The following is an 11232-nucleotide window of genomic DNA, read 5'->3' on the forward strand; positions in this document are numbered from 1 at the left end:
ATGAGTCAATATATTCCTGCCAGCCAGCGGCTCCCAAATCCACTCAGCCCTTCCCTGGCTATGAGGAGCTGATCTGGGGCTGATGCATTTCTGTCTGGGATTTCCTGGACAGAAACTCGTGCACGTGTGCTGTGGAATGGCACAGGGAACAAACTGCAGAATAAACCTGAGGTACCTGGGCTGCATCAGACTTGCTGCAGGTGTGTGAAGCAACCCTGCCCCGTGTGCTCAATACAGCCAACATTTCCCAGAAAGTGGCACAAGATCTCCACATCCATTGCAGAGATCTGGGAATTCAGGGTGTATGGAAATTCGCCCAAAACTACTGCACAGAAATTCCAATTGTGCTGCTCCTTTAGCCAGAAATCCCAGCTGAGGGGCAAATCCAGCCCTTGGAGCTTTCTTCAATGAGGAAAGAAAGGACAAAAAGTTACTATCACCATCTTGGCGAATCAATAGGGAGGTGTGTGCAAATATCCAAGCCTAGAGCAGCCCTGCTCATCGCAGGGTTTTGCACCTTCCCATTCTCCTTCTCGTTGGGCTAATTACTGCCAGGTCCATGGATTTGGTTCACTGGCTGTCCCATGGCTATTGTATGGTATTCTTTAAAGGTTTTATTCCCTGGGTTCAGTGGCTGTGTCCCACACTTGTGTCTTGGGGAAAATCCTGTGCCTTTCCAAGCACTTTCTCCACCTGTGAACTGGGTGTGGTGCTGCCTTGCTCTGCTCTAAAGTGGAGGTGTGAACACATCAATGTTCCTCTTGTTCCAGTGGCCATCTCTGACTTTTAATTAAATTACGGACAGCTTTCAGTGAGACTGTGCCACCTCTGCAGCCTGGGCCTCTGTAAGGCACTCAGTCCTACAAAATGTGTTTTTTAAAAGCCCCACAAAACTCACATTACCTTTGCCCTATTCCTGTGTCAGACATGAGAGTCAAGAACATTAACAGAGTGCTCGACCCTCTCTGAGCCAGCATCAAAAATGGGATGTATTCAGAGCTATCTTGAAAAATCTTTTTCCTCCCTTGAAAAATGATCAAGTAGAAACAAAGGCTGTTCAGGTGACAAATATTTCTTACTGAGAGTAATTTAAATCCATGAAAATATTTATGAAATTAAGTATAGGTGAGTTTGGTGAGCCTGCTGACTTTATATAACTGGTTATTATATTAAATACAAGGTGTACTGTTACTACAGATCCATTAACATTCACCGTGTGCCTCCTTGTTCAAAGCACTTAATGCAGTTATGAACCTGTAAAAGGGATTAGTGGCTTTACTGCCTTAGAAAAGGATTCTACCCCCTTTATTTTACAAATTTACGATTTTATTTCCAAAGCTGAAACAAAGGGAAGGCTGTGCTCCAGCAAGGAGATGCACTGCTCCAGGCTGACAGCTGGAGCACTGGATATAGGATGGCAGCTCTTGATTTGTCAGCATGTTGCTATGGGATGGGAATCTGAGAGTGGAGTAAAACGCTATTGAGATATTCTGGGATCTCCTTGGTGCTCGTGCACGCTCGCTCCATCCCTCGTCTCCACATTCGCTGCAACTTCCAAAGAGGAAAACAAATCCTCTCGATGAACGCAGAAAGCACATCCCGCCTTTCCTTTCTTCTTTCTGCCTTTGTGCACGGGGCTAAACAGTGGGGCAGCACTGAGACTGAGTTTAGGGAAGTGTGAATGGGAGGGAGAGCACAGCAAAGCCCCGCTCCTGGGGGCAGCAGGGAAAGGAAGGGGGGCTCAGCACGCTGGCATGGCCTGGGGCACTGAAACTGCGGCATCTCGTCCCCTCAGAGGCAGCTCTGTGTGGGATCCAGAGGCAGCTCTGAATGGGATCCAGAGGCAGCTCTGTGTGGGATCCAGAGGCAGCTCTGTGTGGGATCCAGCGGCAGTTCTGTGTGGGATCCAGAGGCAGCTCTGTGTGGGATCCAGCGGCAGTTCTGTGTGGGATCCAGAGGCAGTTCTGTGTGGGATCCAGAGGCGATTCTGAATGGGATCCAGAGGCAGCTCTGTGTGGGATCCAGAGGCGATTCTGAATGGGATCCAGAGGCGGTTCTGTGTGGGATCCAGAGGCAGTTCTGTGTGGGATCCAGAGGCAGCTCTGAATGGGATCCAGAGGCAGCTCTGTGTGGGATCCAGAGGCAGTTCTGAGTGGGATCCAGAGGCGATTCTGTGTGGGATCCAGAGGCAGTTCTGAGTGGGATCCAGAGGCAGCTCTGTGTGGGATCCAGCGGCAGTTCTGTGTGGGATCCAGAGGCAGTTCTGTGTGGGATCCAGAGGCGATTCTGAATGGGATCCAGAGGCAGCTCTGTGTGGGATCCAGAGGCGATTCTGTGTGGGATCCAGAGGCGGTTCTGAGTGGGATCCAGAGGCAGCTCTGAATGGGATCCAGAGGCAGCTCTGTGTGGGATCCAGAGGCAGTTCTGTGTGGGATCCAGAGGCAGCTCTGAATGGGATCCAGAGGCAGCTCTGTGTGGGATCCAGAGGCAGTTCTGAATGGGATCCAGAGGCGGTTCTGTGTGGGATCCAGAGGCGGTTCTGTGTGGGATCCAGAGGCAGCTCTGTGTGGGATCCAGAGGCAGTTCTGAATGGGATCCAGAGGCAGCTCTGTGTGGGATCCAGAGGCAGCTCTGAATGGGATCCAGAGGCAGTTCTGAATGGGATCCAGCGGCAGTTCTGTGTGGGATCCAGAGGCGGTTCTGTGTGGGATCCAGAGGCGGTTCTGAGTGGGATCCAGAGGCGGTTCTGAGTGGGATCCAGAGGCAGCTCTGTGTGGGATCCAGAGGCAGCTCTGAATGGGATCCAGAGGCAGTTCTGTGTGGGATCCAGAGGCAGCTCTGTGTGGGATCCAGAGGCAGCTCTGTGTGGGATCCAGAGGCAGTTCTGTGTGGGATCCAGAGGCAGCTCTGAATGGGATCCAGAGGCAGTTCTGTGTGGGATCCAGAGGCAGTTCTGTGTGGGATCCAGAGGCAGCTCTGTGTGGGATCCAGAGGCAGCTCTGAATGGGATCCAGAGGCGGTTCTGTGTGGGATCCAGAGGCGGTTCTGAATGGGATCCAGAGGCCGTTCTGAGTGGGATCCAGAGGCCGTTCTGAGTGGGATCCAGCGGCAGCTCTGAGTGGGATCCAGAGGCGGTTCTGAATGGGATCCAGAGGCAGTTCTGAGTGGGATCCAGAAGCAGTTCTGTGTGGGATCCAGAGGCAGTTCTGAGTGGGATCCAGAGGCGGTTCTGAATGGGATCCACAGCAGGAGACAGAAGATCTGCCTGCAGTAGAAATGCAGAGGGCACATACTCCTAGCGAGCTCTTCCCATTTCTCCTGAGTGTCTGCACAGGTAAAAGCAAATTAAAATTTGCTCAATTAGCTGCTTCCATGTGCAATTATCTGGTTTACATACCCAAATTAGAATAATTACATGCCTAAAGCAGCCATCCAGCTCCACACACATTTGCAATGCTCCTTGAGTTCCTAACTTCACTTGAAAATCCACCTTTTGGTCTCTACACCAGCACAATTACGGAGCTTTTCTGTATGAAACAATAACATTCACTATCATCTTCCAACGTCTGCTGGAGGTATTTATCTAAACCTACACACACAACATCAGAGGACACACCATTAGCAGGTTACACATTTTTGTGGACTCGTTAAGGGCTTTAATTCACCTCTCAGCCTGACAAAGATGCAAACCCTGAGCAAAGTGCCCCAGCAGAGGCAGCAGCAGGAAGTCTGCAGCAGGAAGGACTTTTTCATGCTCAGGGTTTGTGGTGTCACCAGAAGTCCTTGATAAAGCCGTGGTTGCATCTGTTGGGCAAGGATTTTGTCAGCACCAAAAGCTGTTGTGGGAGACCTGGGAGAGAGGTTGTCTCCTCCACCATCCCACAGCTACCCACTGCCCGTGTCCATGATCTATCCCAAATATTCTGCTTTCCTAACCACAGGAACCAGCTGTCTTGTCCTAAACTGTTACAGAAACATCACTATCCTAAAACTAGAATATCCTATCATTCTGGGAGAACACTCTCCTATTAAAAAGCCCCACATCACATTTTTCTTCTATGTAACCTGCAGTGACACCAGCTCAGATGGATAAACTGAAAGTGTTTTACATTTGTCATTTCATGTCTGGTCGTTTAATTTCTGCTTTTGCTTCCACAGAACAAATCACCTTCCTCTTTATCTCTTGTCAGTAGTTAAAGCTTAGAGTGTCCTCAGCTAGGTGTGTTACTGTCTTGTTTGAAAACAGGCTTTTTACTGGACAAAACATTCATTATGTTAATTTAAAAATAAATGCTCTCAGAAACTTCATTATGAAGTAAGAGCTAATTTCTTTTGAGGGGGAAAAAAAAAAAGCCATACAGGAAATAATGTAACAATGGCAAAAATGAAGCAAAATCTGATTCTTTACTTTGAATAATATCCTGACCCAAGCAGCCTGCAGGAAGATATTACTGTGTCCCACACACAATACTTCCATTGTGCAAAGCACCAATGTCAGATTGTGAATTTCCACGTGTGAGTGGAACTGTGGCTTGTTGATGGACAGCTTTCAGGGGGGCTGCAATGTCCCTGCAGCACCCTGCCCATCACCCCAGCACAACCGTAGGTTTTAGAGTCAAAACTCCCCTTAAGCCACTAAAATGCTGTGCTGAAATCCCAGCTGCTGGAAATTATTGTGGCTGCATGAAAGGCAGGAGTGGGATATTGATATGCACCAGCTGAAGCTCTGCTCTAACCCCAGCCTTCCCCTTCTCATCCTCATCCTCCTGCATCCCAGCAGCGCCAGGATGGGGAGGCAAGGCCCACTGGAGAAGCAGGAGCTCAGCATTTCATACATGAATTATAATCTGGCAGGTTTGCTGCTATTTGCTGGCTCTCGGGAGGTGCTGTGTGTGAGTATTGGCAGTGTATTGACTAAACTTCCCTGGGGGAGTTGTTTGGGAAGTTTTGGCTCAAGTGGTACCAAGAGGCTGCACTTTGGGCTTGGTACTGAAAGTTACTTGAAAGCTCCTTAGATCCGGGAAATGGGGGGGTTTGTGTTCCCCTTCCCCTCCCACCCAGCCCAGAGATGGCAAATGTTCCTCACCTGTCTGCCCAGCACCCCCCTGCAGTTGTAAGAACCTTATTTTTGAAAGAAGAGGGAAGCAGAAAAATATAAATCAAATAAACACAAGAAATGTAAGGACAGGGGTCGGGTTACTTGTCGGTGGTGAAAGGGGAAAAGGGGAGTGTGGTTGGAAGTAAATGATATCTTCTTCTGGTGCTGAGCAGTGGTTCTCAACCCCCTGTGTGAGAACATGAGGCAGCTCTGTCCCGCAGGTCAGGGAATACCCGTTCCCATTAACTGGCACTGCAAAGCTCTGGCACACCCCGGGCCTTTGTCCACTGTCATGCTAATTCCTCCTCGGAAACAATTCCTGCTCTCTATTCTACCTTTCAAATGCACATTTTGTGCCATACCAGCTCTGCTGCATTCAGAACCGAGAAGCCTCAGGTTTTTCTTCCTGCATTTCTGATACAAGGAGGAAGTGCTGCTGCGAGTACAATGGGAAGAAACAAATAATGATAACAAAGGCCCAAGCTCAGGGAATTCTTTCTGGCAGCAGATTAGGATGAAGGAAAAAAAAAACTGTTGCAGCCCTCCAAGAATGGTAATTCCATGTCAGGATTGATCAATATTAGCTTGCTATTTATAGAACACCTTTCGTTCTGAGGCTCTGCGGTGTTTATAAATTAATAAACACATGTGCAAGAATCCCACCATCCATTATTAATGTTATCAGCGCTTTCAGTTTATGAGAGATAATTATTATTTTTAACACCATGAAAGTCGTGAAAAGAACCACAACCCCACTTTTTGTATCCCCTTCTCTCTTTATAATTTGGGGAATTAAATGCTGTAGTCGCACTACAGCCCAGGGAGGACACACTCTGAGGTAAATACTTTTGCAAAAGTATGACTCAAAAATTAACTGAACTGCCACGTTTTTCTCTGTCAGGGGTTACACCTGACAGAGTCTGGGTAATCTTACATGAAAACCTTTACCAAGAGAACACTTCCTTAACTCTGAATTAATGTGCACAGATGCCTCAGTCTCTCTCTTATCTCAAGGCAGATAATTTTGCTTCCTTGCCTATGGGAAGTTCTTAAGGATCTGCCTCCACATCACAATTACAAGGAGCAGTAACTGCTACCCTTAAAGGCAGTTTTGGTCTCTGAATACACTTGGAATATGCCATAGGAAGTGAAGAAATTAATCTAGAAATGCCTTCTTCAGTTAGGAAACATTTTGTGAGATTCTATTTCCATTTTTAGAATCTATTTCCATTATTTTGATGACAGACACTGTTACAAACACTATTGGCGTGCTTGAAATTTTGATTTAAGATCAAGACAAAGAGGAGAAAAACTTCTATAACTGAAAGCAAAATAGAAAATGGCCCCAAAAAGGAGAAGTGGAAAAAGAGGTGACATTTGAATTACACCTACAGCACAAGTGTCAGAACTGGAACATGGCTGTAAAATTCTGCTTTATCTACACCAAAAATCCAGCATCTTACAGAGCTCTCACAAGTCTGTAAAACAAAGTTTTCCAAGTTATTTTGTAACAAATGCTTGCACTGAGCTCTCTAATGGAGTGAGGAAAGTTGCCTTAACAAATAGACAATTGAAGCATGTCGTCCTACCCAAACAATATATTTAAGTTTCAATTTTAGAACCAGTTCAGTGCACACCTACCTCTGTATGTGAGTAGTCAGCACAGGGTTGGGTTTTTAATATTAGACTTGTTTTTAATTGAAGAATGGTGTCAGGTGCTAATTAGAATGGGTGAATGTGCTTTTATTTTGCCATATCCAAACCATAGAAAGAAGCAGTTTATAAATTGAGAGTGAGAGGGCTGGAAGCTCAAAATAATCAAGGAAGGGAGAGGATTAACAGCCAGTCTCTAGACCTAACTCTTGATATTCAAGTAAAAGCCATGTGATACTGGGAAGGACAATTTGGAAAGTTACAACAAAAGTTTAAGGCCTCTGGTGCTGATAACTGAGCCATTCTGGGCAGAGGGTATGACTTCATCATCTCGGGCTGTTTATCTTCCTGAGCAGCCTTTTTCATAGAATTTGTGTTTCACCAATGCATTTGTGCTCCCTCACTGCCCTGCACAGATGCACATGAAGCTCATTTCTGTTTTTAGCCCTTTCAGAGGAAGGGTTGCATGCCCAAGAGCTCTTCTCTCTCCTCCAGCCACAGCTCAGAAAAGATTTTACTTCTCCATGCAAATCTTTATTCTATCACTGAGTAGCAACAATGCTGCTGTTACTGCTGTTGTGATAGAGCCTATCAGACAACAACCCAGTGCTCGAATAAATACCAGGAGGATCCCAGAGATCTTTCACCAGACAAGTTACAAGAAAAGGGAACATTCGCATGGTGCTGTGCCGTCATTTTGAAAAGGATCCATTTGCAGAACAAAGTACAGGAACAGAACTGCAGGTTGAGTAAAATGAGGAAAAAAGTAAGACGTTTTCTTTGAGAAATCTGTGTGCTGTTGAAGAAGCTTCTGTTTACTTGTATTTTCCTACGCTAGTGCACTGTGATAAGGAAAAAGAAAGGACGTCATGCTTGAAGTCTGTTAAAGTTCATACACAGCGAAAACAAAACAAAATCAAGGTCAAACAGAAAATCTTTAATAGCTGGACTGTCAATGCGCCTCACAGGATTTGAAATCTATGAGCTTACACAGACAGGATGTATAAAACAGGGACAGAACCCCCCTGCGACTCCTTTATCATTACAAAAACAAACTGCTCTACGTTAAACGCGCTGCTCAGACAGCAGATTTTAGCGGGGCATCAAAACACCTCCAAACAGCACCCAAATACCGCGGCAGGCGTTATTAAAGAACGCAGCAGTTTGGGCTGGAGGGCGAAGGGGGCAGAGCTGATGCTGCGGAGGGAGGCTGGGACTGAACGTGGGGACAGAGAGAGGGACTAATGCAGGAGCCGGGCGCATTGCTGGGGGAGGGCGAGCCCCGCCGCGCTCGCTGCGCGCATCTCTCCGTGCATTATGCGATGTCGCAGGACCCTGTTTGTCCCCGCCGTGGCTCATCCGTGCCTCAGCCAGCCAAGGCAGCCCTGCGCTAGCCAAATCTGAGCCGTGTCTGCCGGCGCAGCCCCTGCTCAGGCGTTTCCTGTAAACACGCGCTGCCGCAGCCGCCCCGACAGCGCGATCCCGGCACGGGATCTGCTCTCAGATCGCGCTCAAAGAGGTGATTTGTGCAGAGAAACGCAACAACAAACCAAGCCGCAAAACGCCGATAAAGCTTCTCATAAGCCATTCCATTTTCTAGCCTCGCTCCCGTCCGAGCATTGCACAAACAATTTATTTTGTAAGTAAAGGCGCAACATGACCCTGATTTTGCAAATAGATGTTGTTGTGCAGAAATGGAGGGTGTAGAATTTTATATCCCAGCTCGCGGCCCAACAGCCCAAACAGTTCTAAAAAGGACGTCTCGAGCCATTAGGTCACCCTCTGATCATGGTTTCAAGCTTATCTCCTTAAAAGCCTAAACACTGCGTATTTACTTTATTTATCTATTCATGCCAGCAAACGGAGTATTTCATGTAATGACTTGACTGCTAGAGCAGAGGATTAAAAAAAAAAAAAAACCCAAACCAGCCAAATTTCGGGAGCCCTGGGAGAAGACTTGCCCAAGATCACGCAGGAAGTCTGTGGAAGAACTGGGACTGAACCCAGCTCCCCTAAATCCCATTTGTGCCTTAACCACACGACAGGCCAGATTTAATAGCTGCCTAAATATGAATCTAAAATGAGAGAGTCCCTGTGCAGAAGAACAGAACTTGGCTGCTCTCCTGCTGCCAGGGACAGCCTGGGTGTTTTGCTGCTCAGGTCAGTTGTTTGAGACAAACACCCACAGCAACCCTCGAAAGATTTTAAATTTAGGTGAAGGCTTCCTGCTGCCTGCTCAGCTCTGTTTTCATTCTCCCTGACAGCAAGGGTTTCCCTCTGTGTGCTCTGAGAAGAGCAGGACTTGAGCCAGATCACAAAACTTCCAGCCTGGATTTTTACATAATGTAATTGTACATAATGTAATTTAAAAGAACTCAGACATTTACGTACGTTAAGAGTTTGGGGACTGAAATGAAACTTTTCAGCTTTCAGCAGTGTTATTTTATTTCTTTCTGTTGTTATGGAGGAGATTATCACAATTTTGGGCTTGCTGCCTGGTTCCAAAGTCTAGTTTGGGGCTAGGTTTAATACTGCAAGAGTGTGGAGTAACATGCAGTGCAGAGCAGTAAACACAGGTTTGTCAGGGCGATTGTTGTAGAAGTTTTTGTCTCATACATAAAACATCGACTGGGGAAGCTTCTCCAGAAAGGCAGCAAATGTCCTCAACACAGGGCAAAACGGAGGGAGAAGAAAAGCTAGGATTTATTTTTTCAAGTTGGCCCTTGCCTCATATCAAACATTTCCAGCGCCATGGGCATAAATCACTGAGGTCACCGTGGCTAATCTGTAAAAATAAATTGGATGTTTTCATTTCACTCCCGTAATGTGATATTATATGATGCATTTTGAGCAAAAGAAGAAAAGTTTTAAGATATTCTGAGCCTCTCTTTTTTTCCTGAAGCAGATCTTTTATTTTTTTTTTTTGTTTTCCACAGAGGTCCCATATCTCAGTGGATAAAAACCATGCGGCTCCTGTGTTCTCTGCTAACTCATGTTTACAGTTATCCAGAGCCCTGGCTCAAGGGAACAACCCTTGTGATCAAGGAGGTCAATAGATTTCACACAGAAAATTAAAATTTTTAAAAAATGAAAGGGGAAAGGAGCAAATAATGGGTTTTGGTGCGTCATGAGAACAAGAAATACCACAACACCTGACTCAGGGAGTCTTTAAGGACAAAGAGTTCTGAGCAAAAGTACAACGTTAATATTTTTATAAGTTTGTGTGCCTTGAATTTGTTTTTATTCTTGTTTTTATTCTATTTGTTCTTCAATATAAGGCCATTCAAAATGCTAACATCAGAGCAGAATAAAAAGAGTACATTTTTTAACAGACTGTTAAGAGAGTCATTTGGTGTAGCAAAAACTGGTCACTCCCCCACCCACTTCCAGCAAAATTCTGCTTTGTTCTCCCGGCCACGCTGCCATCAATACTTAAACTGCTCCTGTGCTTCGAACTTGGGAGTGTTTGTGGGATCAGGTTTGGTCACATAGTGCAAGGTGGTGTGCAGCGAGTTCCAAAGAAATGCAGAGCTCTTGCAAGACAAAGGAATATTTTGCATGCACGGATAAACAACCGGTCAAATGCATCCTACTGCAAAAAAATCACATTAGACTGGCAGGAATTGTGCAACAAGCTCTCCTGTGTCAATTCAAAACTCCATTCAGGGCAGTGGGAAGGCAGGATTTAACACCTGAAAATCTGTGAAGGAGCACAAGGTAAATTCCTTTTCCTCATGGTTCACACAGCTGATGGACACAGAGATTTTTAACCGTCAGTAAATTAATAAGGCTGCCCCATCAGCCCATATGACCATTTGAAGGGCCAGGACTTAAAGATCCGTATTTTAAATTTTTGGCCTTATCAGGTTTGACCTCTTGATGAAAATAAATCTGCTTCAAGTCAGCGTGAGGCAACATTCAAATTTGCCAATAAAGATATTTCACCTTTCAGAATTACCTGGTGAGTAGACTACCTTGTGTATATTACACATTCTGTAATGGTTTTGATTAATCTTTATTTGCCACGTAAGTGACCTAAATTTCAGCCTGGGTAGTGTTGCTCATTTTAGACTGGGAGAACATTTTGAGAAGAACTTTTAAAAAAACACATTAAAAAAAACCCCAAACACATGATTTTAGCTGCAATTATTTTAGAAATGTCCTCCATTCAGGCAGGATGATTTTTATATTGAAGGAAACAAGCCCCTGGGTGTGATGTAAACATAGTGATGTAAACTAAACTGACTTTAGCAGGTCTCGGTGTGTCTTTGGGGGAAAAACCAGAGACCACATGGAAACTCACCTCCTTCTTATCCCATTTATTTGAGGGAGGTGCTAACCTCAGAGTCTAGCAGAGATTAAGCACTTTGCTAACAGCATTACGGATTGCATTTAACTCCTAAAAACCTCCTCAGTGCCAAGTGGGATACTCGGAAATGTGCTTTAAGTCTTTGCCTGCCGCACTGAATTCCTCTGTAGTG

Source organism: Corvus moneduloides, chromosome 17 (genome assembly GCF_009650955.1).
Source record: "Corvus moneduloides isolate bCorMon1 chromosome 17, bCorMon1.pri, whole genome shotgun sequence".
Classification (NCBI taxonomy): domain Eukaryota; kingdom Metazoa; phylum Chordata; class Aves; order Passeriformes; family Corvidae; genus Corvus; species Corvus moneduloides.